At 42.9% G+C, this 24,489-nt stretch overlaps 1 protein-coding gene and 1 pseudogene across 1 annotated transcript in view; one reads left to right on the top strand and one right to left on the bottom strand.

The window, feature by feature from the left end:
• Positions 1-373: 373 nt before the first annotated feature.
• Positions 374-24,489, top strand: part of LOC112263164 — a 38,596-nt gene continuing 14,480 nt past the window's right edge. The window contains exon 1 of the mRNA XM_024439182.2: positions 374-3,909. The gene's annotated coding sequence lies outside the window, so the exon portion shown is untranslated. The remainder of the gene's footprint in view (positions 3,910-24,489) is intronic.
• LOC121840996 lies at positions 6,983-10,265 on the bottom strand (annotated as a pseudogene).

Here is a 24,489-nt window from a genome sequence, read left to right as displayed (position 1 = left end):
CACATCTCCTGATGTACTGGCCTGTCTCCTGGTAGCGCCTCCATGCTCTGGACACTACGCTGACAGACACAGCAAACCTTCTTGCCACAGCTTGCATTGATGTGCCATCCTGGATGAGCTGCACTACCTGAGCCACTTGTGTGGGTTGTAGACTCCGTCTCATGCTACCACTAGAGTGAAAGCACCGCCAGCATTCAAAAGTGACCAAAACATCAGCAAGGAAGCATAGAAACTGATAAGTGGTCTGTGGTCCCCACCTGCAGAACCACTCCTTTATTGGGGGTGTCTTGCTAATTGCCTATAATTTCCACCTGTTGTCTATTCCATTTGCACAACAGCATGTGAAATTTATTGTCAATCAGTGTTGCTTCCTAAGTGGACAGTTTGATTTCACAGAAGTGTGATTAACTTGGAGTTACACTGTGTTGTTTAAGTGTTCCCTTTATTTTTTTGAGCAGTGTATAAGATAGGATGTAGTCTCTCGACTATAAAGAAACATCATGGCAGGTTCAGACTTCTAAATGGATCTGTGTTGAACACAAGCAATTCAGTAGATCAGACTTGTTCAGAATCATGTAGCCAGAAGGATAGAGGTGTCTTTGGGGGGGGGAAAGGAAAATTGCCTCTTTATGACCAGCGTGATCTTGTTCCAGAAACATCTGCCCAAATGCTCAGTCTGGTGGATCAACGAGTCAAACTTGGCCTTTGTTAGCCAATACAGAAAGCCTGGGAGAAACTACCAGTGCAAAGGCATTGATTGGTTAAATCTGCTTAATCTACAAACCAATCATCTTCCACAAACACTTCCCCATAACCTCGCAGTTGTGTGATTTGCTCAAATTAAATGATGACAAATACTTTACTCAAGTCACTGAACCGTTCATATCCCAGGCTTAGATGCACTTTGCGCAATAGCCTGGGGACAAGGTTATGAAAAGCGTCACTGTCCTTTGCACTGAATTGATTTAGCTATTATCTGGTTAACAGTACACGGAATAAGGAATTGAGTGCCGGTTAACAAACTATGCATGATATTATGCATTTAATTACCTCGCTAGTTACAGGTCACGTCAATGTGCCATCCAGGGTTGTCTTCATTACGTCTTACAACTTTAACAGTTTACCGTTTAAGAACCAAAAGGAACGGTGAGGGCCCAACTGAAGTTGAAAAATGTTGAGTTGGAGTGAACGGTTTCAAACGGTTTGCAACAGAATCGGCGTAATTAATATACCCCAGGTAGGTTTGTATTGAATTGCTAATGTACTTTTCCATTCTGGAAAATGCCATTCTGAGCAGAGGAACACGGCCATTGTTTCCACAGCCGCAAAAGTCCGCGCACATGACTCATTGACATACAGGATGAAATCAAGTCCTGGAGCATTACCTATTGCTTCCCAAAAGCAATGAATGTCCTGTGCAAAGCAAGGGAAACAACGACCACAACACTTGCATGATGGACTGACTAGCTCACCACCAACAAGCTAGCGATTCCACATCGGCTACATAAGTGTCTATGTAAAGGACGTGTAAGTGAGCATGAATTTCTCCTGATTAGGCTTGCACAGAGGCTCGGACCTTTGCCTTACTAGCACACTTACTAGCCCTCCTGAAGTGTCTTACCAGTTGGAGGATTGCAAAAAAATATATATTTGCTGGCAGAAGTGGGGACACTTCAGGCTGAGAGTAATTTTCACACATGCCCATGTGCTACGCTCGCCCATCAAACTTACTCAATAGTGACCCCAGTGCAACTATAGACCTGTGTCACGGCACCATTGTAAAGGACAAGTACCACTTTCTCCTGATTTGGCTCACACGAGGCTCAAACCCAGGATACCTGCCTTGCTATCCCACGTGACTGCCCTCCTGAAGTGTCTTACCAGTTGGCGCCATGAAAAAAGCTAACTATTCACTGGTGCAAGTATGGATAGTTCAAGCTGAGGAGTAAGTTTCACACACCCCCATGTGCTAAATCCACAAATTAGACTTTCACGTAAATCATTCATTAACGCCAATGGGAGACTTACAGAGACATTTGTTTTAAGGGTACGGATCTCAAGGCTGAGTAACCTTATTTACTTTTCTACAATCATTGTTTAGCTTGTATGAACTTTGAGACCTGTCTTTACACCGATAATCAATTGGTAGTGAGTCAAGAAAGTGTTGGGTTTTCTCCACACGATCAGTCAAAAGCACACTTCATTCCAAGAAGCTATGCTGATCATCATGGATGCACCCACTTTAACTTACTGTACCCAAATTCAATCAAGCGGTTTCATCCATATGATGGTGACAGTATGCTTGTAGGCCTGTATTTTTTAATTTTTTTTTTACTGATGTTACATTTATTTGTGTCATTGTCCCTCATGATGTCCATACCCAAGGTACATGCTGACCTCCGGGTTAGAGCAAAAAAACAAATGTGGATAGCAGTTCTGCAGCACGATGGCCACCTACTGGTGACGTGATGCACTGTGCATTCTATGATTAGTATGAAAAGTGCATTTGTTACTTGCATTGAACACATCAGCTCCTCCCGTTTTACCTGCCTTGTGTTATTTGTCCAATAGACACATTCATCATTGAACCTCTTACAGATCTCGCCTTGTTCATGAATATGTCCAATTTGTGGCCTTGTCAAACCAGCTTCTAAGGATAGATCGACTCAAGATTTGTTTCCTCTTAAATCAACTGTAAATGGCATATTGGTTTGCAGAACCATACAGTCCAAACTATCTCCGGTCATACCACTGGCTATCGTTTCATTGGAGTTACATATAGTATTACACAATTCCTATTGTTTATGCCATATATTGGCCCTCAATTTGTATCTTAGGAAGAGAGTCTAGTATTATTTACCAAACCCAATAGGCTTAGTTCTTAACTGGATTGATTTGACAGAATGCTTTACATTAAGGGGTAGCTTAGTTGTTGGTTAAAGAGTGGTGTGTACAGGTCCTTGACAACCCATGATGTTCTCAACCCTTAATGTAGACTTTATCTTATCAACGGCACCATTCCAACCTATTGCTTGGTTAAATATCATGGATTTGCAGTTGGTTTTGGAATAAACATACCCCAAAAGACAGTAAATAGCAGTAACTGGTCTTATGGTAAGGCTCTTACATGTGGCCCAGGCTTGCTCATAGAAGACATGAGTGGTTTCCCTTTCTTTTTTGTACAAATTCTACTATATGCTTGAAATACTGTCCTTACTAGGACATGGCATGTAATTTTGGTATTTCACTTCACTGGTATGATGTAAAGTGGTGCCGTTGCTGGAGCCCATTAAAAAAAACAAAGCCACCATTTTGTCTCCAGTCTTTCTTGATTCTTGCAACCAAGATGGTGGCAACTAGGCAGAAGCAATCCAGGGCAGACCTAAAGCAGGGACACTGCTGGTTGTTGTTCTGCTATGTAGACCAACCTAAGGGCTGCTCTGAAATTGAGGTGGGATTACACATTTGGTTCTTAATAACAACATAAGTGGGCAGAGCAACACAGGACAGCAGAGTAGTCGCCTGCTTTTGAGCGAACTGAGTCATGGCACTCTCCGCAGTAGCAGCCGTCGTCCTGCACGCATAGTGATCACACAGAAGCCTTGATGCACGCGGCAGGATGTGCGCAGAAGCTGTACTGCGCAGCCATAGAACGTGTAGGGCGGGTACTTGCAAGGTTCTCCTTCCTTTTCATTGGTTCTAATAGCATAGAGTCATAAATGTTCCCGGGGTTCGGGCACATTGTGTGATTCGATAAAGAGAAAAACAAGAAAAAATATATATTTCTGAAAAACGACCAAATTATCAATATGTTCACGGAAATGTCTAGCTAGGTAGTAACCTAAAGCATCGAGGGACCGGAGATAACAACAGGAGTCAGGACGGCGGTACGCAAAACTGCATTGCCTGGTGAGTGCGGTTCTGAATTGAGTTCTAGATTAGAACCATTGTAGTTTGTGGTAGTAGCTAGTTAGCTAGCCTGCCTGGAGGCAGTAGATGATAATTGCCAAGCGAACATAAGCACATTTTAAGCATTGCAAGGGATGTTACCCTTTCCACTGGCATGAAAACATTATTTCGAGTTATTTGGTTTGAGTGGTTAGTTAAATGCATGCTTCTTCAGACATTCTGCTTTCTGACGACCTGGCTGGGGCTTCACCCCTACCCACTGGGCATAGACCATACGTCAATTCAGCGTACATTCCACGTTGGTTGAACGTAATTTCACTGAAATTACGTGGAAACAACGTTGATTTAACCGGTGTGTGCCCAGTGGCAGTAGGTAAGGTCTAACGTTATTGTAGTTGCTAGTAAAAGTACATTAGCAATTCAATACAAACCTACCTGGGGTATATTAATTACGCCGATTCTGTTGCAAACCGTTTGAAACCGTTCACTCCAACTCAACATTTTTCAACTTCAGTTGGGCCCTCACCGTTCCTTTTGGTTCTTAAACGGTAAACTGTTAAAGTTGTAAGACGTAATGAAGACACCCCTGGATGGCACATTGACGTGACCTGTAACTAGCGAGGTAATTAAATGCATAATATCATGCATAGTTTGTTAACTGGCACTCAATTCCTTATTCCGTGTACTGTTAACCAGATAATAGCTAAATCAATTTACTTAGATCAAGTTTCACGTTTCCTCAATGTTTAGGAGGTAGAGATAGGCATGGGTACATGTTGAACTTGCAACCCATGTAGGTAGATGTGTGATGGAAATGCTGCTACACTGGGATTATTGTAGTAAATTCCATTTATTTTTGGCAGTAGACAACCTCAACTGATTCTAGCCAAATTATATCTTATTTCTGCATGTAGAAAGCGGGAACATATTTTTGTCACATACAGTGTAGGTCTAGTTACTACCCCTAGTTACATTATTGATGTTATGATGCTAATGTAAGGAAATCAAACACTCCTGCCATTATAAAATTGTGTTTCTGAGTATGCAGCTTAACTCTCTTGATAAATAGTTCAGATACGTTCATGCTGCTTTTCTGCTTCAACACCCGTGTTAAACTAGTTGTATACACCTTGATGTTATACCAGGCGTATACACCCTGATCCATGTCAGAGTAGATACGTCGGTGCCATGGCCCAGTGGGACATGGGTGCCAACCTGCGTAGATGGAAACAAGTCTGAGCCTATTGGGTAAAAAATTGTCAAAGACCCCTGCCACCCCAGTCATAGACTCTTCTCTCTGCTACTGCATGATGGCAAGTGGTACCGGAGTGCCAAGTCTAGGACAAAAAGGCTTTTCAACAGTTTTTAACCCCAAGCCATAAGACTCCTGAACAGGTAATCAAATGGCTACCCGGACTATTTGCATTGTGTGCCACCTCCGAACCCCGCTTTTTACGCTGCTGATACTCTCTGTTTATCATATATGCATAGTCACTTTAACTATACATTCATGTACATACTACCTCAATTGGGCCGACCAACCAGTGCTCCCGCACATTGGCTAACCGGGCTATCTGCATTGTTTCCTACCCTCCAACCCCTCTTTTACGCAACTACTACTCTCTGTTCATCATATCTACATGTACATACTACCTCAATCAGCCTGACTAACTGGTGTCTGTATGTAGCCTCGCTACTGTATATAACCTGTCTTTTTACTGTTTTATTTCTTTACCTACCTATTGTCTACCTAATACCTTTTTGCACTATTGGTTAGAGCCTGTAAGTAAGCATTTCACTGTAAGGTCTACACCTGATGTATTCAGCTCACGTGACAAATAAACTTTGATTTGAGTTGGCTGGGTGTCCTTTGGGTGGTAGACCATAATTGATACACGGGAGAGTGTTGAGCGTGAAAAACCCAGCAGCGTTGCCGTTCTTGACCAACTCAAACCGGTGCGTCTGGCACCTACTACCATACCCTGTTCAAAGGCACTTAAAAGGCACACACATCTTTTGTCTTGCTCGTTCACCCAGTGGACTTCCATCTTATACGCAGTGGCGAACTTAGCATGTAAATCTTGGTGGGGCACTTTTTTTCCCTTCAATGCATGACAGCATGCCAACAGTAAACAATACATTGCACTATAACGGTGACAAACGGTTCCCACAAACTGTTAGGGCCTACAGAAAGCTTTCCCAACTGCAGTCCCAACACTGTACCACTGCAACACCTGACTATCAGCGGAGCCTTGTCTGGCAGCGAAACAGATAATTCAGCCTAATTTACTGCCTTTAAAAAAAAAAGCAGCTAATATGGCTGACTTGCTTTTCTATTGACAACTGAGATGGCATAAGGGGACAACAAGCGGATAAGAGGCAATCCGTAATTGCGATTTTAAGACATTAATGTGCGAGCTAGGACAGATGTAGTCAATGTAACTATTTGTTCAGCACTTTGAAATGTACAGCGACAGAATTCAGACCATGGACCTTTCTTACAGTGTTCTCCCTGTACACCAAGTCAGAACTACAGGATAAATAAAGGGGGTTATAAGCAAACAATGAAAACTTACAATATTCAATGATGACTTTTCTCTAAAACAGGCTATAGGCTACATGTGCACCACCAAGTCAGAACAGTAGGTGGAATTAAGAGTGGTGAATAAACCAAACTATTAGGGTGAGGCACCTGGGCTACTAACAGCTTACTACACAACATACACTTAGTATTACTTTTAAAGGTCGATCAATTATGATTTTTCAACGCCGATACCAATTATTGGAGGACCAAAAAAGCCGATACTGATTAATCGGCCAATTAAAAAAAAATCTGTTTTTATATATATATATATACACACACATTTTTGTAATAATGACAATTTCAACAATACTGAGTGAACAATGAACACTTATTTTAACTTAATGTAATACATAAATAAAATCAAGTTAGTCTCATAACATGAGAACATATGTTAAAACAAACCACCAGATTTCATGAGTCTTCAATATTCCCAGTTAAGAAGTTTTAGGTTGTAGTGCAGAAAGCAGAGCTTGTCTTCATGGTCCCCTGTCAGTCTGCTCCTCCACTTATCATAAATGATCCCCACCTCACTGAACACTCTTTGCACTGGACTTCAGCCCTGCCCTCTTGGCTTCCAAAGATTCTAGCGTAGAGGCTGTCCACCAGACTGGGTGGCTGATCTACCTGGACTCTTTGCTCTTTTGCACCTGGATCTGGGTCCTCCTCTTCACTCGCCCCATCTGCTGTGGCTCTGGGATTTGGTTTCCTTAGTAGGTCAGACTCCTCCTTCAGCCACTCTTTTGTTTTCTCTAGTGCTGTCCCTGAGGTGAAGGCATAGCTCTTGTAATGTAGATCCAGGACAGTTGCCAGCACCAGGCACTTTGTCTCCTCTGCCTTGGAGAACCTCCTTGTCAGACTGTCCATCATGGTCTTCCGTAAAGTGTTGATGCCTTGAGTAGAAGAACCCTCCTGCTGCAGCTTCAGCAGCAACACACTGGGGATGATGCATGCTGCTGTAGAGTTGGAGTGGCTCATCTCCACGGTCACCTCCTCCATTAGGTGCCAGAGTCTCAATTAGGTTAGAGACAATGTCCCATTGTGCAGCAGACAAACTGCTGATGTGTCCGTATTCACCTGCATATACATTCAATGCACGCCTCTGTTCAAACATCCTCTGCAACATCTGTAGTGTTGACTTCCAGTGAGTTTGAACTGCTTGCATGATGCTGTGTTTGGGAAGGCCAAGCTCTTCCTGAATGGCCCTCAGCCTTTGTTTGGCCAGTACAGCTCTTCAACATGGCAATAATGTCTAGCACAGCTCTCTGACTGGATAGTCCATAATTGATTACAAGCTGTAGGGTGTGTGCACTGCAGCTGAAGTCTGGAAGCTCTGCCAGTCTCAAACCTTTCACCATGTTTGCCCCACTGTGTCTGAGGACCAGCACTACACGTTCTGTGTGGATTTCCCAGTATTCCAACATGGTCAAAAACATCTCTCTGATGTAGTTTCCTGTGTGTGATCCATTCATAGTCTTGACATTCAGCACAACCTGCTTTCTTGTCCAAACATTGTCAATGAAATGTCCAGTAAGGCTCATCGGGGACTCTAGTGCCTGACCAGAGGTCAGTTGTGAATGCCATGTGTGGAGCGTTGACTGGTGACACCAGATTCTTCACATTCATCACAACTCTTTCATGTGTTTTATCTTGCATTTCTGTGCTAAATAATTTTTCATCTGTACCGGAGTTCAGCAAGAGTAATCAGCCGCTGAAAACCAACGTCAGACACCACTGTGAATGGCTGGATGTCAGTGTCAATCATCTCAATAATTGCTACATCCATCTTCTTGGCCCTTTGGATCTTTGTCCTGCCATTTTGCTTGCTTATTAAAAAGTTATAAGATTGTAGCCTGCGATGTGTCTATCACTTTTTCCTTGTGAAGAATTTGCGTTAGCTTTTTTCATCATTACTTTCTTATGGGCTTTTAGATGGTTGTTCTTAAGGTGATTCCACAGGTTTGTGGTATTTTTTTGATTTAGCCGTTGCAGACCACATGCGTACATCTTCATCACAAATAAGACACCTTGCTTTCCCTGATGCCAATTCCATGTAATAGTCCCACACTGGTGCTCTGCTTTTCTCTGCCATCTGTAAACACACACAGAGCTCTGAAGTGACAATGATACTGAAGAGTCTGCTTAGGAGACAAATACTCTCAACTGTTTGAATAAAAATAGAGTTTAAGTTACCTGTGATGAATGTTGAAAACAAAAACTGTAATTTCTATATGCAGGAAATCCTATTTTAATAATGGGAATGGTAAGAATTGACTACCAAAGTGCGAGTCATAATTCCCATGACACCTTCTAGCAAAATCTGAAAAGCGGTTCCTTCATTATTTTATTCCATCGGATATTTTTAGATTGACTTAAAATAAGGTCTGTGTTTCGTGCAGGCTTACACACCACCTTGCCAATTTTATAACTGTGTAGATATCCATAGGACAAGGTAAACTGATCAATATTGGCTAAATATAAGCGAAGGTAATTTTTTTTGTAGAGTGGATTTATGAAAATATCTTGACAAACGTTACCTTATCCTAGTGAGATTTACACGGGTATCAAAACGCCGAGGTGGTTTAAGCCTGAACGAAACACAGACCTTATTTGAAGTAGATCAAGACATTCTCTATGGAAGACATGAACGGTAAAATAACGAAGGAACCCCTTTCAAGTTCAGTCGCAAGTTATTACAGGAATTATAACGTTGACTATTTTCTCTCTAAACCATATACCTTTGACTATTACCACCCCTCAGTCAGACTGCTCTATCAAATATCAAATCATAGACTTAACTATAATAAACACACAGAAATACGGGCCTTCGGTCAAATCCGGAAACTATCACCTCGAAAACAAAACTTCTATTCCGTTCCATATTTTATTTAACGGGTGGCATCCATGAGTCTAAATATTCTTGTTACATTGCACAACCTTCAATGTTATGTCATAATTACGTAAAATTCTGGCAAATTAGTTCGCAAAGAGCCAGGCGGCCCAAACTGTTGCATATACCCTGACTCTGCGTGCAATGAACGCAAGAGAAGTGACAATTTCACCTGGTTAATATTGCCTGCTAACCTGGATTTCTGTTAGCTAAATATGCAGGTTTAAAAATGTATACTTGTGTATTGATTTTAAGAAAGGCATTTTGGTGTTTATGGTCAGGTACACGTTGGAGCAACGAGAGTCGTTTTAACGAATGGCACGCATCGATTATATGCAATGCAGGACACGCTATATAAATTTGTAATATCATCAACCATGTGTAGTTAACTAGTGATTATGATTGATTTTCATAAGATAAGTTTAATGCTAGCTAGAAACTTACCTTGGCTTACTGCATTCGCATAAACAGGCAGGCTCCTCTTGGAGTGCAATGTAATCCGGTGGTTAGAGTATAGGACTAGTTAACTGTAAGTTTGCAAAATTGAATCCCCCGAGCTGACAAGGTAAAAATCTGTCGTTCTGCCCCTGAACGAGGCAGTTAACCCACTGTTCTTAACTGACTTGCCTAGTTAAATAAAGGTGTAAAAAAATCGTCCAAATCGTTGTCCAAAAATACTGATTTCCGATTGTTATGAAAACTTGAAATCGACCATTCCGATTAATCAGTTGATATCTAATGACTTTCTTAGCTACAGTATACATATCTCCCTGGCATGTTACATCATTTATGCAGCAGCATACAAGAGATTTTTGGGCTCAACTTGTCCTGTGCTCACTTGAACAGGAAGGTGGCACAGCGGTCCTTCGCGGGACATTTTGTCATCAAAATCTGGCGTTCTCTGGATTTATGGGCCTTTCAAGACAACTGGGAACTCGGAAACAAACCAGGTTGAATCAAGAAGGTGTCAGTGATCTTCAGGTCGGAGCTCTAGAAATAGGCCCGACTTCCCGATTTGGCATTCCGAGTTGAATGACCGTTCAAACGTATTTTCCCAGTCTGATCTAGTTTTTTCTAGAGTTTCCAGTTGTCTTGAACTCACTGAAGTCTGAGATTTCCCGGTCCCGCATTTCCAGTTGTTTTGAACGCGGCAGAAGTCATGCTGGATTGACAGCATGACCAACGTTGAATGTTTATCCTTTTAGGCTTGGAAAAGAGACCCTTAAACTTGGACCATACACCCACTCCACTGAATAGCAGGTTAGTGATTGCTTGCAGTTAGCCACTGATTCCTTCCAAAACACTCTGTTGAATTAGTGATTTCCAACTTGTCCAATGTTTATGCAGAGCGATACGGCCATCTTTGCCATCGGTCCAAACAATTAGCCAAGCAAGGGAAGTTGGCAACGTAATCCCCTCAGCCCTCATTTGTGATCGAGTTTGCACTCGCTTCGCGTTCCTAGGAAACTATGCAGTTTTTTTTACGTGTTATTTCTTACATTAGTACCCCAGGTCATCTTAGGTTTCATTACATACAGTCGAGAAGAACTACTGAATATAAGATCAGCGTCAACTCACCATCAGTACGACCAAGAATATGTTTTTCGCGACGCGGATCCTGTGTTCTGCCTTACAAACAGGACAACGGAGTGGATTCCATGCAGCGACCCAAAAAAACGACTCTGAAAAAGAGGGAAACGAGGCGGTCTTCTGGTCAGACTCCGGAGACGGGCACACCGTGCACCACTCCCTAGCATTCTTCTTGTCAATGTCCAGTCTCTTGACAACAAGGTTGATGAAATCCGAGCAAGGGTAGCATTCCAGAGGGACATCAGAGACTGTAACGTTCTTTGCTTCACGGAAACATGGCTCACTGGAGAGACGCTATCCGAGGCGGTGCAGCCAGCGGGTTTCTCCACGCATCGCGCCGACAGAAACAAACATCTTTCTGGTAAGAAGAGGGGCGGGGGCGTATGCCTTATGGCTAACGTGACATGGTGTGATGAAAGAAACATACAGGAACTCAAATCCTTCTGTTCACCTGATTTAGAATTCCTCACAATCAAATGTAGACCGCATTATCTACCAAGAGAATTCTCTTCGATAATATAATCACAGCCATATATATCCCCCCCCAAGCAGACACATCGATGGCTCTGAACAAACTTTATTTAACTCTCTGCAAACTGGAAACCATATATCCGGAGGCTGCATTCATTGTAGCTGGGGATTTTAACAAGGCTAATCTGAAAACAAGACTCCCTAAATTTTATCAGCATATCGATTGCGCAACCAGGGCTGGAAAAACCTTGGATCATTGCTATTCTAACGTCCGCGACCATATAAGGCCCTGCCCCGCCCCCCTTTCGGAAAAGCTGACCACGACTCCATTTTGTTGATCCCTGCCTACAGACAGAAACTAAAACAAGAGGCTCCCACGCTGAGGTCTGTCCAACGCTGGTCTGACCAAGCTGACTCCACACTCCAAGACTGCTTCCATCACGTGGACTGGGAGATGTTTCGTATTGCGTCAGATAACAATATTGACGAATACGCTGATTCGGTGTGCGAGTTCATTAGAACGTGCGTTGAAGATGTCGTTCCCATAGCAACGATTAAAACATTCCCTTACCAGAAACCGTGGATTGATGGCAGCATTCGCGTGAAACTGAAAGCGCGAACCACTGCTTTTAATCAGGGCAAGGTGTCTGGTAACATGACCGAATACAAACAGTGCAGCTATTCCCTCCGCAAGGCTATCAAACAAGCTAAGCGTCAGTACAGAGACAAAGTAGAATCTCAATTCAACGGCTCAGACACAAGAGGCATGTGGCAGGGTCTACAGTCAATCACGGACTACAGGAAGAAATCCAGCCCAGTCACGGACCAGGATGTCTTGCTCCCAGGCAGACTAAATAACTTTTTTGCCCGCTTTGAGGACAATACAGTGCCACTGACACGGCCTGCAACGAAAACCTGCGGTCTCTCCTTCACTGCAGCCGAGGTGAGTAAGACATTTAAACGTGTTAACCCTCGCAAGGCTGCAGGCCCAGACGGCATCCCCAGCCGCGCCCTCAGAGCATGCGCAGACCAGCTGGCCGGTGTGTTTACGGACATATTCAATCAATCCCTATACCAGTCTGCTGTTCCCACATGCTTCAAGAGGGCCACCATTGTTCCTGTTCCCAAGAAAGCTAAGGTAACTGAGCTAAACGACTACCGCCCCGTAGCACTCACTTCCGTCATCATGAAGTGCTTTGAGAGACTAGTCAAGGACCATATCACCTCCACCCTACCTGACACCCTAGACCCACTCCAATTTGCTTACCGCCCAAATAGGTCCACAGACGATGCAATCTCAACCACACTGCACACTGCCCTAACCCATCTGGACAGGAGGAATACCTATGTGAGAATGCTGTTCATCGACTACAGCTCAGCATTCAACACCATAGTACCCTCCAAGCTCGTCATCAAGCTCGAGACCCTGGGTCTCGACCCCGCCCTGTGCAACTGGGTACTGGACTTCCTGACGGGCCGCCCCAGGTGGTGAGGGTAGGCAACAACATCTCCTCCCCGCTGATCCTCAACACTGGGGCCCCACAAGGGTGCGTTCTGAGCCCTCTCCTGTACTCCCTGTTCACCCACGACTGCGTGGCCACGCACGCCTCCAACTCAATCATCAAGTTTGCGGACGACACAACAGTGGTAGGCTTGATTACCAACAACGACGAGACGGCCTACAGGGAGGAGGTGAGGGCCCTCGGAGTGTGGTGTCAGGAAAATAACCTCACACTCAACGTCAACAAAACTAAGGAGATGATTGTGGACTTCAGGAAACAGCAGAGGGAACACCCCCCTATCCACATCGATGGAACAGTAGTGGAGAGGGTAGCAAGTTTTAAGTTCCTTGGCATACACATCACAGACAAACTGAATTGGTCCACTCACACAGACAGCATCGTGAAGAAGGCGCAGCAGCGCCTCTTCAACCTCAGGAGGCTGAAGAAATTCGGCTTGTCACCAAAAGCACTCACAAACTTCTACAGATGCACAATCGAGAGCATCCTGGCGGGCTGTATCACCGCCTGGTACGTCATCTGCTCCGCCCTCAACCGTAAGGTTCTCCAGAGGGTAGTGAGGTCTGCACAACGCATCACCGGGGGCAAACTACCTGTCCTCCAGGACACCTACACCACCCGATGTTACAGGAAGGCCATAAAGATCATCAAGGACATCAACCACCCGAGCCACTGCCTGTTCACCCCGCTATCATCCAGAAGGCGAGGTCAGTACAGGTGCATCAAAGCTGGGACCGAGAGACTGAAAAACAGCTTCTATCTCAAGGCCATCAGACTGTTAAACAGTCACCACTAACATTGAGTGGCTGCTGCCAACACACTGACACTGACACAACTCCAGCCACTTTAATAATGGGAATTGATGGGAAATGATGTAAATATATCACTAGCCACTTTAAACAATGCTACCTTATATAATGTTACTTACCCTACATTATTCATCTCATATGCATACGTATATACTGTACTCTATATCATCGACTGCATCCTTATGTAATACATGTATCACTAGCCACTTTAACTATGCCACTTTGTTTACATACTCATCTCATATGTATATACTGTACTCGATACCATCTACTGTATCTTGCCTATGCAGCTCTGTACGATCACTCATTCATATATCCTTATGTACATATTCTTTATCCCCTTAAACTTGTGTCTATAAGGTAGTAGTTTTGGAATTGTTAGTTAGATTACTTGTTGGTTATTACTGCACTGTCGGAACTAGAAGCACAAGCATTTCGCTACACTCGCATTAACATCTGCTAACCATGTGTATGTGGCAAATAAAAACAAATTGATTGATTTGATTTGAAATGTACAATTCTGCTCACTCCGGGGCCTGAAACGCCCCAAAATTCAATCCGCAATAATTGTACATCTGCTAAGAAAAGTCTGCCAAAACCTTACACTTGTATGTTGGTTTCTTTTATATTGATATTGGTTTAAGTAAAAACAAATGTGAGTAAGTTAGAAATTGTGCTACTAATGTACATGATGGCACGAACACGTATCATGAAAGTAATGTTTTTGTTAGGTTCGCTTTCGGATATGTCAGGGAAAGTTGTATGATGTAACATCACACTTGTACATTTGTAATTTTCCTTTTACCTGATATTGTTGGATGGCTTGCATTCATTGTCAGCGGATGCCTCGTCTTCTAGCAAAGATATGAAATACAGTCATAATTGACTGTAGCGCATATAAAGCACACACAACCGCTACCGGTGGTACCATCATGACTTAAACAACCGTGGGACGAAATAGTGACACATTTCCGGGCATGGGCGATCCATTTAAAATTCCTTCATTTTTCCCTCGCACCTTGCCCTGCAAGTGTCATCTCATTATACGCCATGGTACGTCATCATGGTACGTCACTTAATTTGAGGGGAGAGGATGTGTCTTTTACGTGTTTGGAATGCAGCCTATGCATGCCTCAAGGTAGGGTTCAGGTTCAGATTGCAGTTCCGTCTGGCAGACGTCCCAAGAGTGCATGAGAGCGAGTGCACAACTTTGTTTGAGAGCGACTAGTTTGTTGCAGAAAGTTGCATATAACCGGCTAGAGTATTTTGTTTAATAAAGAAAATGTTGGGTGTATTTACTGACGGCCTGTATACAGTTGAAGTCTGAAGTTTACATACACTTAGGTTGGAGTTATTAAAACTCTTCTTTTTTTTTACCACTCCTCAAATTTCTTGTTAACTTGTTATGGCTGCAATCCCGATATCGGGATACGTGTCATCAACAACCGCTGAATAGCAGAGCGCTACATACAATATAAATATTTAGATTCATGAAATCACAAGTGCAATATAGGAAAACAGAGCTTAGCCTTTTTTGAAATTATGCTTTATAGCGAAAGCAATCCAAGCGTTTATCGATCGCACGATAAAACATTAAGTACACTTAGCATCAGGTAGCTCGGTCACGAAAATCAGAAAAGCAATCAAATTAATCGTTTACCTTTGCTCTTTGGATGTTTTCACTCACGAGCATCCCAGTTACACAACAGATGTTCCTTTTGTTCCATAAAGATTATTTTTAGATCCAAAATACCTCTGTTTGTTTTGTTGCGTTATGTTCAGAAATCCACAGGAAAGAGCGGTCACGACAACGCAGACAAATTCCAAATAGTTTCCATAATGTCCACAGAAACATGTCAAATGTTTTTTATAATCAATCCTCAGGTTGTTTTTAAAAAATATATAATTGATAATATATCAACTGCAAATGTCTTTCACAGTAGGAGAGGGAAAAGCAATACCTATCCAAACTCTGTTGCGCGAGCAAAACTCATGTGACCACTTGACGCAATGTTATCGTTCTGGCTCATTTTTTCAAAATAAAAGCCTGAAACTATGTCCGAAGACTGACACCTTGAGGAAGCGATAGGAAAAGGAATCTTGTTCATATCCCTTTTAAATGGAGTAAAGGGAGGCTATGGAACATGGAGTTTTCAAAATAGAAGCCACTTCCTGCTTTGATTTTCCTCAGGGTTTCGCCTGCAATATCAGTTCTGTTATACTCGCAGACAATATTTTGAAAGATTTGGAAACTTTAGAGTGTTTTCTATCCAATACTAATAATAATATGCATATATTAGCAACTGAGACTGAGGAACTGGCCGTTTTACAATGGGCACCTTTTCATCCAATCTACTCAATACTGCCCCTGCAGCCATAAAAAGTTAACAAGCTCATTCGTATGTTTTTTAAAATGACAAGTCATTGTAAATACAAATACCACGGTTGGTATGCAGGGACTCATTTGATTATAGAACCATCTGATGAGTGAAGATCCATCGGAAACAATTTTAAGAGATACACACATTTTGTTTTACCCGTATTAAGCACAAGTTTTATATCAATAAGGGCTTCCCGCACAACTGCAAAATCAGACTGTAGCCATGTCACAGCCAAGTCAAAGGTCAGTCGGGGCAATCGTACATAAATGTATCATCCACATACAGATGAAATGTACAATATAACAGATTGAGCAATAGCATTTATATAAATAGTGAAAAGAACAGGTCCTAGTACTGACCCCACCTTTTTATGTACTTCAAGAAAGTTGGACTTAACTCGGGCCATCTTTATTGATGGGGTTATCACTGAAAAAAAATCATGAAACCGAGAGCAGGCATCACAAGCCCAATCGAGGACAACTTATTCAATAAAATAGCACGATCAACAGCAAACACTTTTGACAAGTCAAGTAAAATTTTACTTACTCATATGCGCCAAATACAATAGGTGTAGACCTTAGCGTGAAATGCTTACTTACGAGCCCTTAACCAACAATGCCGCTAAGAAAATATAGTTAAAATATTTACTAAACAAAGAACAACGAGGCTATATACAGGCGGAACAGGTTAGTCAAGGTAATTTATACATGTAGGTCGGGGTAAAGTGACTTGGTGCTCTGGTACCGCTTGCCGTCCGGTAGCAGAGAGAACAGCCTGACATCGGTGACTGGAGTCCATAAACAAGGTAGCACAAAGATCTACATTTAATTCTCCCGCCTTATGTCAGCTCACTGGTCACCATAGCAGCACCCACCCATAGCACGCGCTCCAGCAGGTACAGTGCCTTGCGAAAGTATTTGGCCCCCTTGAACTTTGCGACCTTTTGCCACATTTCAGGCTTCAAACATAAAGATATAAAACTGTATTTTTTTGTGAAGAATCAACAACAAGTGGGACACAATCATGAAGTGGAACGACATTTATTGGATATTTCAAACTTTTTTAACAAATCAAAAACTGAAAAATTGGGCGTGCAAAATTATTCAGCCCCCTTAAGTTAATACTTTGTAGCGCCACCTTTTGCTGCGATTACAGCTGTAAGTCGCTTGGGGTATGTCTCTATCAGTTTTGCACATCGAGAGACTGAAATTTTTTCCCATTCCTCCTTGCAAAACAGCTCGAGCTCAGTGAGGTTGGATGGAGAGCATTTGTGAACAGCAGTTTTCAGTTCTTTCCACAGATTCTCGATTGGATTCAGGTCTGGACTTTGACTTGGCCATTCTAACACCTGCATATGTTTATTTTTGAACCATTCCATTGTAGATTTTGCTTTATGTTTTGGATCATTGTCTTGTTGGAAGACAAATCTCCGTCCCAGTCTCAGGTCTTTTGCAGACTCCATCAGGTTTTCTTCCAGAATGGTCCTGTATTTGGCTCCATCCATCTTCCCATCAATTTTAACCATCTTCCCTGTCCCTGCTGAAGAAAAGCAGGCCCAAACCATGATGCTGCCACCATCATGTTTGACAGTGGGGATGGTGTGTTCAGGGTGATGAGCTGTGTTGCTTTTACGCCAAACATAACGTTTTGCATTGTTGCCAAAAAGTTCAATTTTGGTTTCATCTGACCAGAGCACCTTCTTCCACATGTTTGGTGTGTCTCCCAGGTGGCTTGTGGCAAACTTTAAACGACACTTTTTATGGATATCTTTAAGAAATGGCTTTCTTCTTGCCACTCTTCCATAAAGGCCAGATTTGTGCAATATACGAGTGATTGTTGTCCTATGGACAGAGTCTCCCACCTCAGCTGTAGATCTCTGCAGTTCATCCAGAGTGATCATGGGCCTCTTGGCTGCATCTCTGATCAGTCTTCTCCTTGTATGAGCTGAAAGTTTAGAGGGACGGCCAGGTCTTGGTAGATTTGCAGTGGTCTGATACTCCTTCCATTTCAATATTATCGCTTGCACAGTGCTCCTTGGGATGTTTAAAGCTTGGGAAATCTTTTTGTATTCAAATCCGGCTTTAAACTTCTTCACAACAGTATCTCGGACCTGCCTGGTGTGTTCCTTGTTCTTCATGATGCTCTCTGCGCTTTTAACGGACCTCTGAGACTATCACAGTGCAGGTGCATTTATACGGAGACTTGATTACACACAGGTGAATTGTATTTATCATCATTAGTCATTTAGGTCAACATTGGATCATTCAGAGATCCTCACTGAACTTCTGGAGAGAGTTTGCTGCACTGAAAGTAAAGGGGCCGAATACTTTCGCAAGGCACTGTATATCTCACTGGTCACCCCCAAGCCAATCCTTCCAGTTCTCTGCTGCCAATGACGGGAACGAACTGTGAAAATCTCTGAAGCTGGAGATTCTTACCTCCCCAACTAGCTTTAAGCACCAGCTGTCAGAGCAGCTCACAGATCACTGCACCTGTACATAGCTCATCTGTAAATAGCCCTTCTACCTCGTCCCCATAATTTATTTATTTATCTTGCTCCTTTGCACCCCAGTATCTCTACTTGCACATTCATCTTCTGCACATCCTACAATTCCAGTGTTTATTAATTGCTATATTGTAATTACTTTGCCACCATGGCCTATTTATTGCCTTACCTCTCTTATCCTACCTCATTTGCACATGCTGTATATAGATTTGTTTTCTACTGTATTATTGATTGTATGTTTGTTTATTCCATGCATAACTCTGGTATGTGTCGAACTGCTTTGCTTTATCTTGGCCAGGTCACAGTTGCAAATGAGAACTTGTTCTCAACTAGCCTACCTAGTTAAATAAAGGTGAAATAAAGTTACAAAATAAATTTGTTTAATCTCCTTTGGCAGTGATTACAGCCTCAAGTCTTCTTGGGTATGACACAACAAGATTGTCACACCTTTATTTGTGAAGTTTTCCCATTTCTCTCTGCAGATCCTCTCAAGCTCTGTCAGGTTGGAAAGGGAGTGTCACTGCACAGCTATTTTCAGGTCTCTCCAGAGATGTTCGATCAAGTTCAAGTCCAGGCTCTGGCTGGGCCACTCAAGGACATTCAGAGACTTGACCCGAAGCCACTCCTGCGTTGTCTTGGCTGTGTGCTTAGGGTTGTTGTCCTGTTGGAAGGTGAACCTTCACCCAAATCTGAGGTCCTGAGCACCCTGGAGCAGGTTTTCATCAAAGATCTCTGTACTTGGCTCTGTTCATCTTTCCCTGAATCCTGACTAATCTCCCAGTCCCTGCCTCATAATCAAATCAAATGTATTTTTAAAGCCCTTTTTACATCAACTGATATCTCAAAGTGCTGTACAGAAACCCAGCCTAAAACCCCAAACAGCAAGCTATGCAGGTGTAGCAGCACGGTGGCTAGGAAAAACTCCCTAGGAAGGCCAGAACCTAGGAAGAAACCTAGAGAGGAACCAGGCTATGAGGGGTTGCCATTCCTCTTCTGGCTGTGGAGATTATAACAGAACATGGCCAAGATGTTCAAATGTTTATAGATGACCAGCCGGGTCAAATAATAATAATCACAGTGATGGTTGAGGGTGCAACAGGTCAGCACCTCAGGAGTAAATGGCAGTTGGCTTTTCATAGCCGACCGTTCAGAGTATCTCTACCGCTCCTGCTGTCTCTAGAGAGTTGAAAACAGCAGGTCTGGGAGAGGTAGCACGTCCGTTGAAAAGGCCAGGGATCCATAGCCGCAGGCAGAACAGTTGAAACTGGAGCAGCAGCACGGCCAGCTGGTCTGGGGACAGAAGGGTGTCATCAGGCCAGGTAGTCCTGAGGCATGGTCCTAGGGCTCAGGTCTTCTGAGAGAGGGAAAGAAAGAATTAGAGAGCGTACTTAAATTCGCACAGGACACCGGATAAGACAAGGAATACTCCAGATATAACAGACTGACCCTAGTCCCCCGACACATAAACCTCTGAGGCATAAATACTGGAGGCTGAGACAGGAGGGGTCGGGAGACACTGTGGCCCCGTCCGACGATACCCCCAGACAGGGCCAAACAGGCAGGATATAACCCCAGCCACTTTGCCAAAGCACAGCCCCCACACCACTAGAGGAATATCTTCAACCACCAATTTACCATCCTGAGACAAGGCCGAGTATAGCCCACAAAGATCTCTGCCACAGCACAACCCAAGGGAGGGCGCCAACCCAGACAGGAAGATCACGCCAGTGACTCAACCCACTCAAGTGACGCACCCCTCCTAAGGACGGCATGGAAGAGCACCACTAAAGCCAGTGACTCAGCCCCTGTAATAGGGTTAGAGGCAGAGAATCCCAGTGGAGAGAGGGGAACCGGCCAGGCAGAGACAGCAAGGGAGATTCGTTGCTCCAGTGCCTTTCCGTTCACCTTCACACTCCTGGGCCAGACCACACTCAATCATAGGACCTACTGAAGAGATGAGTCTTCAATAAAGACTTAAAAGTTGAGACGTAGTCTGCGTCTCTCACATGGGTAGGCAGACCATTCCATAAACATGGAGCTCTATAGGATAAAGCCTTACATGGGTTTGCTCCTACCTGGGCTTGCTCCAGCTGTTTGCTTAGAAATTCTAGGGGCCGTTAGGAGTCCTGCGTCTTGTGACTGTAGCGTACGTGTCGGTATGTATGGCAGGACCAAATCGGAAAGATGGGTAGGAGCAAGCCCATGTAATGCTTTGCAGTTTAGCAGTAAAACCTTGAAATCAGCCCTTCCCTTAACAGGATGTCAGTGTGGAGAAGCTAGCACTGGAGTGATTCAAATTCAAGTAATGTTCAAATTCTTTGGTTCTAGTCAAGATTCTAGCAGCCGTGTTTAGCACTAACTGAAGTTTATTTGGTGCTTTATCCGGGTAGCCGGAAAGTAGAGCATTGCAGTAGTCTAACCTAGAAGTAACAAAAGCATGGATTAATTTGTCTGCATTTCTGGACAGACAGTTTCGGATTTTTTGCCATGTTACGTAGATGGAAAAAAGCTGTCCTTGAAACAGTCTTGATATGTTCGTCAAAAGAGAGATTAGGGTCCAGAGTAACGCTGAGGTCCTTCAGTTTTATTTGAGACGACTGTACAACTATCAAGGTTAATTGTCAGATTCAACAGAAGATCTCTTTGTTTCTTGGGACCAAGAACAAGCATCTCTGTTTTTCTGAGTTTAATAGTAGAACATTTGCAGCCATCCACTTCATTGTGTCTGGAACACAGGCTTCCAGCGAGGGCAATTTTGGGGCTTCACCATGTTTTGTCGAAATGTACAGCTGTGTCTCATCTGCATAGCAGTGAAAGTTAACATTGTGTTTCCGAATGACATCACCAAAAGGTAAAATATATAGTGGAAAACAATAGTGGTCCTAAAACGGAACCTTGAGGAACACCGAAATTTACAGTTGATTTGTCAGAGGACAAACCATCCACAGAGACAGAGATCTTTCCGTCAGATAAGATCTAAACCAGGCCAGAACTTGTCCGTGTAGACCAATTTGGGTTTCCAATCTCTCCAAAAGAATGTGGGGATCGATGGTATCAAAAGCAGCACTAAGGTCTAGGGGCACGAGGACTGATGCCGAGCCTCGGTCTGACGCTATTAAAAGGTTATTTACCACCTTCGCAAGTGCAGTCTCAGTGCTATGGTGGGGTCTAAAACCTGACATGAAGCGTTTCATGTACATTGTTTGTCTTCAGGAAGGCAGCTTTTTCATTTTTTTTGAGAGGGATGAGTTTTTTTGGGGGGGGGGGTCAAGATTTGGCTTTTTCAAGAGAGGCTTTATTGCTGCCACTTTCAGTGAGTTTGGTACACATCCGGTGGATAGAGAGGCATTTATTATGTTCAACATAGGAGGGCCAAATACAGGAAGCAGCTCTTTCAGTAGTTTAGTTGGAATAGGTTGCAGGTTTAGAGGCCATGATTATTTTCATTGTTGTGTTAAAAGATGTATAGTACTAAAACACTTGACTCTGGAAGAGTTGTGCAGACTCGGGACAACTGATCTTTGGAGGAATACGCAGATTTAAAGAGGAGTCTGTCATTTGCTTTCTAATGATCATGATCTTTTCTTCAAAGAAGTATATGAATTTGTCACTGCTGAAGTGAAAGCCATCCTCTCTTGGGGAATGCTGGTTTTTAGTTAGCTTTTCGACAGTATCAAAAATACATTTTGGATTGTTCTTATTTTCTTCAATTAAGTTGGAAAAATAGGATGAACGAGCAGCAGTGAGGGCTCTTCAATACTGCACAGTACTGTCTTTCCAAGCTAGTCGATAGACTTCCAGTTTGGTGTGGCACCATTTCCGTTCCAATTTTCTGGAAGCTTGCTTCAGAGCTCGGGTATTTTCTGTATACCAGGGAGCTAGTTTCTTGTGACAAATGTTTTTAGGGGTGCGACTGCATCTAGGGTATTGCGCAAGGTTAAATTGAGTTCCTCAGTTAGGTGGTTAACTGATTTTATTACTCTGATGTCCTTGGGTAGGCAGAGGGAGTCTGGAAGGGCATCTAGGAATCTTTGGGTTGACCAAGAATTTATAGCACGACTTTTGATGATCTTTGGTTGGGCTTTGAGCAGATTATTTGTTGCGATTGCAAACGTAATAAAATGGTGGTCCGATAGTCCAGGATTATGAGGAAAAACGTTAAGATCCACAACATTTATTCCACTAGACAATACTAGGTCCAGAGTATGACTGTGGCAGTGAGTAGGTCCAGAGACATGTTGGACAAAACCCACTCAGTCGATGATGGCGCCGAAAGCCTTTTGGAGTGGGTCTGTGGACTTTTCCATGTGAATATTAGTCACCAAAAATTAGAATATTATCTGCCATGACTACAAGGTCCGATAGGAATTCAGGGAACTCGGTGAGGAACACTGTATATGGCCCAGGAGGCCTGTAAACAGTAGCTATAATAAGTGATTGAGTGGGCTGTGTAGATTTCATGACTATAGAAGCTCAAAAGACACAAACGTTTTTTTTTTGTAAATTGAAATTTGCTATCATAAATGTTAGCAACACCTCTTCCTTTGCGGGATGCGCCGGGATATGGTCACTCGTGTAACCAGGAGGTGAGGCCTCATTTATCACAGTAAATTCATCAGGCTTAACTTGTTAGGGAGGATGTTCCCTCGGGGGGATCAAATCAGCGGGTAGTCAGCGGATATTTTAGAGCGTCACTGATCGTTTTTCGTTAAAATTCAAACTTTCATTAAAACACACAAGCAAGGTATTGAATTAAAGCTACACTCGTTGTGAATCTAGCCACCGAGTCAGATTTGTAAAATGCTTTTCGGCGAAAGCATGAGAAGCTATTATCTGATAGCATGTAACACCCCAAAAGACCCGTAGAGGATGTAAACAAAAATAATTAGCGTAGTCGGCGCTACACAAACCGCACAATAAAATATAAAACATTCATTACCTTTGACCATCTTCTTTCTTGGCACTCCTTGATGTCCCATAATCAATACTGGGTCTTTTTTTGGATTAAATCGGTCCATATATAGCCTAGATATCGATCTATGAAGACTGTGTGATAAACGGAAAAAAATAGCGTTTCATAACGTAACGTCATTTTTTAAAAGTTAAAAAGTCGACGATAAACTTTCACAAAACACTTCGAAATACCTTTCTAATGCAACTTTAGGTATTACTACACGTCAATAAGCTATAAAAATCATCAGTGGGCGATGTAAATTCGATAGCCTGCCGTGTGGAAAAATGTCCGGAAAAAAATACAGACAATGCCTCGGGTTGGTGGTCGGAGAGAATCGGTTCCCTTTGGTCGGATCTACCAAGAATCAATTCAGATTCAAATGAGGAGACTCTATACATCCTGTGGAAGCTGTAGGTACTGCAAGCTCGGCCCCATATATTACGGTTCACCTTTAACAATTCATGGAAGTGGCGCATGGATATTTTTTTCCATCTCCAGTGATCAGATTTTCCTGCGCTTTTCGATGAAACAGACGTTCTGTTATAGTCACAGCCGTGATTTAAACAGTTTTAGAAACGTCTGAGTGTTTTCTATCCACACATACTAATCATATGCATATACTATATTCCTGGAATGAGTAGCAGGGCGCTGAAATGTTGCGCGATTTTTAACAAAAAGCTGCGAAAATTCGCAGCATCCCAAAGAGCCATGTTTCAATCAGGCCAATCGCATCAAGATCATGATCAGTGATTAGTTCATTGACTATAACTGCCATGGAAGAGAGGGATCTAACATTAAGTAGCCCTATTTTTACATGTAATCACAATCTCTTTCAATAATGGCAGGAATGGAGGAGGTCTTTATTCCAGTGAGATTGC

The sequence above is a fragment of the Oncorhynchus tshawytscha genome, linkage group LG03 (assembly GCF_018296145.1).
Source record: "Oncorhynchus tshawytscha isolate Ot180627B linkage group LG03, Otsh_v2.0, whole genome shotgun sequence".
Classification (NCBI taxonomy): Eukaryota; Metazoa; Chordata; class Actinopteri; order Salmoniformes; family Salmonidae; genus Oncorhynchus; species Oncorhynchus tshawytscha.
Note: the sequence above shows the minus strand (reverse complement) of the source record. Positions and strands in the feature narration are given on the sequence as shown.